This window comes from Panicum virgatum, chromosome 9K (genome assembly GCF_016808335.1).
Source record: "Panicum virgatum strain AP13 chromosome 9K, P.virgatum_v5, whole genome shotgun sequence".
NCBI lineage: Eukaryota > Viridiplantae > Streptophyta > Magnoliopsida > Poales > Poaceae > Panicum > Panicum virgatum.
Window position 1 is genome coordinate 32,918,709 of NC_053144.1, and position 5,911 is coordinate 32,924,619.

General features: G+C 53.2%; 1 long non-coding RNA gene across 1 annotated transcript; it reads left to right on the forward strand.

Annotated features, from left to right (window-relative positions):
* Positions 1-236: 236 nt before the first annotated feature.
* Positions 237-4,118, forward strand: LOC120651272. Its single transcript, XR_005666017.1, has 3 exons — positions 237-537; positions 2,491-2,631; positions 3,837-4,118. It is a non-coding gene; the product is annotated as an uncharacterized LOC120651272 (long non-coding RNA).
* The last annotated feature ends 1,793 nt before the right edge of the window (positions 4,119-5,911 follow it).

Sequence of the window (5,911 nt, forward strand, 5' to 3'; positions counted from 1 at the left end):
CCACGCCTCCTTTACCACCTTTTGACCCACCACGCGCCCTTGACTGCTTTTACCCGTGCGCGCCCCTGCGGAGCCCCGGCGCCGAGCACCCCGTGGACGGATGGCCGCCGCGTGTCCCAGCCCGAACGCCAAGATTTGTCGGCTGTCCGTGCCTCCCCAAGCCGGCGAAACCCTAGTTGCGCCTCCCCTATAAAACCCAGGGTCGCCGCCTTTTTTTCCCTTAGCCACCGCCGCTACCTAGAACAAGAGAGGAAGAGGGAGCCATGAGGGACAGAGGAGGCGTGAAGAAGAAGAAGGGAAGGAGAAGAGAAGAAGAGGAGGAGCGCCGCTGCAGGCTATCCAGCGCCACGCCAAGAGAAGGAAGAGCCAAGGAGGGGAATCCGGGGAGAAGGAGGAGCGCCTCCCGGAACACGTCGCGACCGTCGGATCAGCGCCCTGTACGACAACCTCGACGCTCGTGAGCGGCACGGCACAGCACTAGCTCGTCCCTCCACTGACTCGGCACTGCGTCGCGCCCGTCTCCCTCGAGCCGCGCCGGTAGGTGACCTCGCCGCCGCTCCCCATTGCCTCCTTGCCATGCTGTCCGGCCACCGTGCCGAGGGACCTCCGTAGCCCGCCTTAGGACACCCCGTCCCAACCTTTCGTGTAGGAGCCAAAGCCGCCGCGCCGTCGTAGCCCTGCAGCCGCCGTCGCCCTTTTTCCCCGCTGCGTCGCCGCCGCAGGCCCGGAACACCGACACCCCGCGCGCACGCATCGCGACCGCGCCGCGGCTCTGGGATTGCCCAGACCTCGCACGCGCATGAACCCTGTTCCCCATGGCCGCGCGGACGCCGCACCACCACGAGCCCGTGCATGACCAAGCTGCTGTCGACCTTGTTCGCTGCCGCCGTGGCCTTGGCTTTCCAAGCGCCCACATGCATGCATTGCTCTGCCGCTGTGTTGTGGTCTCGGCTTAAGCCGTGAGCCCATGCACGCACGCACACACGCACTCCACGCCATGGCCATGCCGCGCGCACCTCGCAGTGCGCCGGCCGAAAGGCCGAGCCCTTGGGCCATGCACCACCGGAACTCCGTGCACATGATCGCGCCCACGCCAGGCTTTTGCCTCGCCGCGAATCCCCACCGGCCGAGCCTCTGCTTGTGCCCGCCGCCGCCGCCGCGGCCTCGCCATGGCCATGCCATGCGCGAGCCAGCGTGCGCACCCGCACAGCCTCGTCCCGGCTCCACCAGACCAAGCCTGCGTCGCGTCGCCATCGCGATGTTGTGCGCGCGCACACCTGAGCCCCCGTCCTGACCACGCCTTGACCAGGCTGCCGCCGCTGCGGGCCAGGAATGCCCAGACTCCGCGTGTGGAGGCAACCCGGCCGACGTTGTCTCCCCGTTGCCGAGGACCAGAACCGCTCGGCGCTCCGTCTTGATCTGTTGCGCCGCCGCCGCGGTCCCAGCCACCCAGACCTCTGCCACCGTTGAGGAGCCGTCGCCGGTTGCCACCACGAGAAGACCAGGAGCCAAGGAGAGAGGAGGTGACGATACCCGAGGAGGACGATCCCCATCGGGACAGACCGCTGCCACCGAGCCTGCGTCGCTCCCTCGTCGCCGCCACACTGTGTCTAGCCGCTCCGTTTCGCCGCCGCCGAGGATGCCCGGAACCCGTGCGCGAGAACCTCTTGAGCCGCCGTTGAGCCCTGGCGTAATGCTTGCTCGAGACCTGAGCCGAACTGCCGCCGGCGAGCCCTACTGCTCCGCCGCCGCCGCCCCGGTTTCCACCCGCGTGCACGCCCGCACCGGATCCGTGCGCTGCCGCACGCGATCCCGCCGCACCACCGACGTGCGGGCCCCGCTTGCCAGTGGTAGCGGCGCACCGACGTCCCGGCCCCAGGAGCCAATGAGAGAGAGAACGAGAGAGTAAGGGCTGAGCGCCACTTGCTAGGCCGCTTCCGACCCAACCAGCCTTCACGCGAGCCGGCCTGCGAGCCATCGCATGAGCCAACCCACGACCGCGAGCTGAGCCATGTTGGGCCGCCTGTTCACTTCCGGCCCAATAATCCTTAAACCCTTTTCCTTTTTCTAGTTTAACCCTACACGCGGGTCCCACCTATAAGTCTCTAACGTGAGGCTGACCAGTAGGGCCCACTGACTTGCGACCCCACTGACCCGGTTGACCAGTCAGCGGTCAATGTTGACTTCATCAACGCGCAACGTCAGCAGGGCCCACTACTGACATCAGCAGAGCTGACCCCACCTGGTGATGTGTCACCTCTGTGTTTTTCCTTTTTCGATACTCATTTATTAATTCCAAAAAATACTTTAATCTTAGAAAATTCACAGTAATTCAATCGGAGCTTCGAAAAATATGAAACTAGTTTCATAATTCTTCTAAAATCATGATCTACACGTTAGATTAGGTTTTGCTATGAGTTGGATCTCTTTTGAGCCTGTTTTGCGCATTCTTGCACTTTGACCCCTGTATTTATGCATAATTACGACTAGGTCCTGACGAGAAGGAGTTGATCAACGTTCTGAGCAACCAGCGGATACAGAAGGACCACCCCAACACTCAGAGGATTCAGAAGGACGTATCGGTCGACCAGAAGACGTTAGAGACCGAGGAAGGCTATGAAGACCTATCAGGTTCACGCTCGTTCGCGATTTGAATACCTATTAGGCATTGCTTGCTAGATACGCTACGCTACCAAATTGAGTGTGATGAGATGAGCTTGCAAGACCATTTATTTAATGTATTCCTTGTTTCCCATACTTATCACTGTTTTGATACATGCTATTGCTACTTTGAGTGAGATTTGGGGGTATGGGAATATATATGATATAGTCCTTGCTTGCTGGAAGTTGCCTCCAGAGTTGGTGATTAGGTTACAGTGGGGGAGAGCAGACCCTTTCCCTGATCTTCGGATCGGGAGCCGAGGATTGTGCGTTGGGCGCGATCCTGAGCAGCACCTGTAATTGGGTGAAGGGCACCTGTGGCGAGTGCTAGACCGTTCCCATGGGAACATAGTAGAGGTGTAGTTATGGAGGATATACTTGTGATGGGTATCGATTGTAGACCGTGTTGATGGAATGCTACTTTGGACGAAGACGCTCACCTCGGCTGGATGAAGGACACATTGTGGCCCTAGTGACGGAACTATGTCAAATGTGCACACCACTTATCCTTTATTAGGGGGGACCCAGCCTGAGCTAGCTATGTGCGACATCATACCTGTAGGAGGATAGAGTTTCCGTGTCAGGGGGAATGGGCGAGACCCTGAGCCCCCGATCGCAGGATCCATCAGGATTCCATTCTAGATTGCTTCACAGCCCCGGGCGACCTTCTACGGGAAGACACGCCCCAAACCGAGAGCAGGATGGTGTCGTTGCCATTAGTTTTGTTGACTGGTGCCTCGGAGTCAGTCGGTCGATGAATCGGCGGGCGACGGGATGAGTGGGTACAGGTGTACAACCCCTGCAGGGTGAAAACTATACGTATAGCCGCGTACTCGGTCATGTACAACTCTGGATCTGGCCCCACAAATGTAGTTAGATCCACATAATTTTCTACCGCCCTCTAATACCACTTTTCCTGCTTGGATAGCAGCTGAGGTGCGGGGAGAGGGAGTTCCCACACCGAAATAGGGTTGAGACGGTTGTAGTGGAAGATAGGAGACCAGGAGTCCGGGATGCCGGAGCTGCCCATGTTGAAAGGTGTATTGGATGACTTATATATATTTTTCTTGTATAGGAAACCATAGCCTATCCTTGGCATTACGCTTATACCGTTTGCATCCACATAAAGCTTGCATACGGATGGTGACGTGAACCTATCCCGTCCTTGGGAATAGCCTGATAGATGCAGGATTCGAGTGAAAGGAGTCGATAGGACGACAAAGGAAGATGTGAAGGATGGCCCGAGCTACACTCCGAGCTACCTATGGAGAGTATTCGTGAAGATGTAGTTTGCCAAGAAGACTAGATATCGTTTCTGCTTTCTGTTAGTTTTCTTTTAGCCCAAGGGGCTTGTACTCTGAGATTCGTAATACAATCCTTTGGATTATGTAATAAATAAACCCATGTGATGTTGTAAATGTGAGTTATGCCTGTGATATTCGATTGAAATGAGTTCTGTATGTGATAGCTACTGATCTAGGGACTATCACGACGATACAGGGAGTCGTTTACCTTTCGAGAACCCGGTTTGTTTCAATAGCTCTTGTTCTGATGTGCGATGAGCACATCCCTATGTGTATTTCTTCCAGCAAGTGCCTGCCCTCGTCTCGCGAAATGCACTTGAGGAGAGGTGCACAAACCCCCCTTGATACAAGTCTTTGTTAATAATTTTGTAGTTATGGGCGCAAAGTGCCATTCTCTTTTCTTCCTTTTCATCCTCCGGGACGAAATGTCCGCAAAGGTATGCCATGATGGTTGCTCTGCAGTCTTTGCTGGCTATTGCATTGACAAATTTTGCTGCTCTTCGGCGCAGTTGACGGAGCCTTGCTTCAATGTTTCAAAGAAAATGTCTAGTGGAAGGGGGTCGTTTTGTGCTGGTACCTTCGCCAGTTAGTCAGCCTGTTTGTTTTGTGCTATTGGGAAATTGCATATACTGAATCCCAGCAAGTATTTGTCCCTGCTTCGCAGTGCTGCCAAGTACTTCGCCAGCTCTGGTTTCAATGCTTTGTTAGACTTGTTGATGTGGCCTGTGATCAACTGAGTCAGACCTAATGGATAGTCTTCGCGCCGCCAGCGCCCTTGCTTTCCGAAGACCCAAAAGTAGGCCTTCGTATTCTGCGATGTTTGTGCACCCTTCGAAGTCGAGCCTGACTGCATATTTCACACTACTAGATTTCCCCCCTAATACAATGCACGAAATGTGTTGCAATATGCCATATTTGGTTGTAATTTGCAACCAATTTGTGTCGTTAGAAAACGCAGCTATATGTCTCGCTACATTAGCCTGTAGCGACGCATGTGTTTTTTATGTTGCATTAGTTTTTCTATTACAACACAATGAGGCGTTGCAACTAGCATCTACGGGCTCGCTCATGTTGGTTGCAAATTATCATATTGCAACGCATCTGCTGTTGCCACAGGTGCAATTGCATCGTACCCAATGTGTTGCAATTCGTAAAATCTTGCGTTGCAAAGTATTGTATTGCTACACTCTAGTTGTGGTTGCTATAGGGGGGAGCCCCTCTATTGCCACGAAAGTGTTTTGGGTGCTATATGTGGTTCCCTCTATTACCACGAAGTTGATTTCGGTGCTATAGGTGGTGTTATCTATTGCCACGAAAGTTGTTTGGTTGCTATATGTGGTTCCCTCTGTTACCACGAAGTTGATTACGGTGCTATAGGTGGTGTCCTCACGCAGCAGGGATGGTTGTTATAGGTGGAACATTCTATTACCACCAAAATATATAGGTTGGAGGCAATATGTGGAGCACGCTAATGCCACCTAGTTTGATTGGTTGTAAGATGTTTCCTCCGTGTTGCTTCGAAAATATTTTGGTTGCCAAAAGTTCATGTCTCTACTGCCACCATAATACTGGGTTGCTACAAATGGAACTTACCATTGCCACGAGCCTTTGTGACACCGAAAAATATGGGTTGCGATAGGATGAATTCTCTTTTGCAACGAAATGTGTTGCTGCCATAGTTTTGTAGCTCGCCATATGTCTATTCTGCCACGCTCATTTATTTGTAGCAGCAATAACTTAAAACATTAAAATATAGGATCAATAATAATTATGCATTTATAATTCATGGAACAACATTCAACCATTCACTGATAAATTCCGTTCAACAACAGCATGTAGCAACACATAGCAACATTCAACCATTGAACCATTCACTAATAATACTAATAAGTTTTCAACAGGACATTGTTTCAACACATTATTGAGATGACTTCAAGACGATCCCA